This window comes from Sceloporus undulatus, chromosome 1, assembly GCF_019175285.1.
Source record: "Sceloporus undulatus isolate JIND9_A2432 ecotype Alabama chromosome 1, SceUnd_v1.1, whole genome shotgun sequence".
NCBI lineage: Eukaryota > Metazoa > Chordata > Lepidosauria > Squamata > Phrynosomatidae > Sceloporus > Sceloporus undulatus.
In genome coordinates this window covers 7074657-7075512 of record NC_056522.1, presented here as the reverse complement: position 1 = coordinate 7075512, position 856 = coordinate 7074657, and the positions used below count along the sequence as shown (strand labels likewise).

General features: G+C 55.3%; 1 protein-coding gene across 2 annotated transcripts in view; it reads left to right on the top strand.

Annotated features, from left to right (window-relative positions):
- Positions 1-247: 247 nt before the first annotated feature.
- The window catches only part of MTMR9 (myotubularin related protein 9), a 35382-nt gene continuing 34773 nt past the window's right edge, over positions 248-856 (top strand). For both annotated transcript variants that reach the window (XM_042447077.1, XM_042447080.1), the window contains exon 1: positions 248-469. The gene's annotated coding sequence lies outside the window, so the exon portion shown is untranslated. The remainder of the gene's footprint in view (positions 470-856) is intronic.

Sequence of the window (856 nt, the reverse complement as noted above, 5' to 3'; positions counted from 1 at the left end):
CGGAAGGGAACCCACTTGACAGGGAGACGTTTCTGGCCGGAGACGTTTTCCTGACGCACTTCCGGTAAGGGCAAAAAAGTAGCCGGTGCCATTGTCCTTCCCCCCAATTTCCGCCCTCATCTCCCAGAAGACGCTTTGTGAAATCTGATTGGGCGATGGGGACGGTCACGTGAGCCCGGGAGTGGTCAGCCCCTGGCCCCGCCCCTCGGGAGGGGTTGTGTGTGGCGCTGTTTTCCTTCCCCCTCAACATCCGGGGAACGGATTGGGAGCTCTTCCTGTCTCCCTCCAGAGAGAGAAGGAGGAGGAAGAAGGGAAGCCAAGGGGCCCCCGAAGCTGGGAAGAGCGGGGCCTTTGCAGCTCCTTTCAAGCAAGGCTGAGGGCGGGCCAGACATTCCCCATCTCTATGGGGACCCTGTGGGGTCTGAAGGCCCCCTCTGGCCCCAGAGGGCTTATTTCCCTTCTCCAAAAGGTGGGTGTTCGTAGTCTGCTAAGGTCCCCACATTCCTCCCCTTGGAAGAAGATTGACTTCTCCACCCCCCAAAAGCTCTGGGGCCTGAATCCCCCTCTGACCCCCAAGGGGTTCATTCCTCCTCTCCAAAAGATGTTAAGAGAAGAGAAGGTTAAGAGGTGATATGATCGCCCTGTTTAAATATTCGAAAGGATGTCACATTGAGGAGGGAGCAAGCTTGTTTTCTGCTGCTCCAGAGAACAGGACCCGGAACAATGGATGCAAGCTACAGGAAAAGAGATTCCACCTCAACATTAGGAAGAACTTCCTGAGAGTAAGGGCTGTTCGACAGTGGAACAAACTCCTTCCTCGGAGTGTAATGGATTCTCCTTCCTTGGAGGTCTTTAA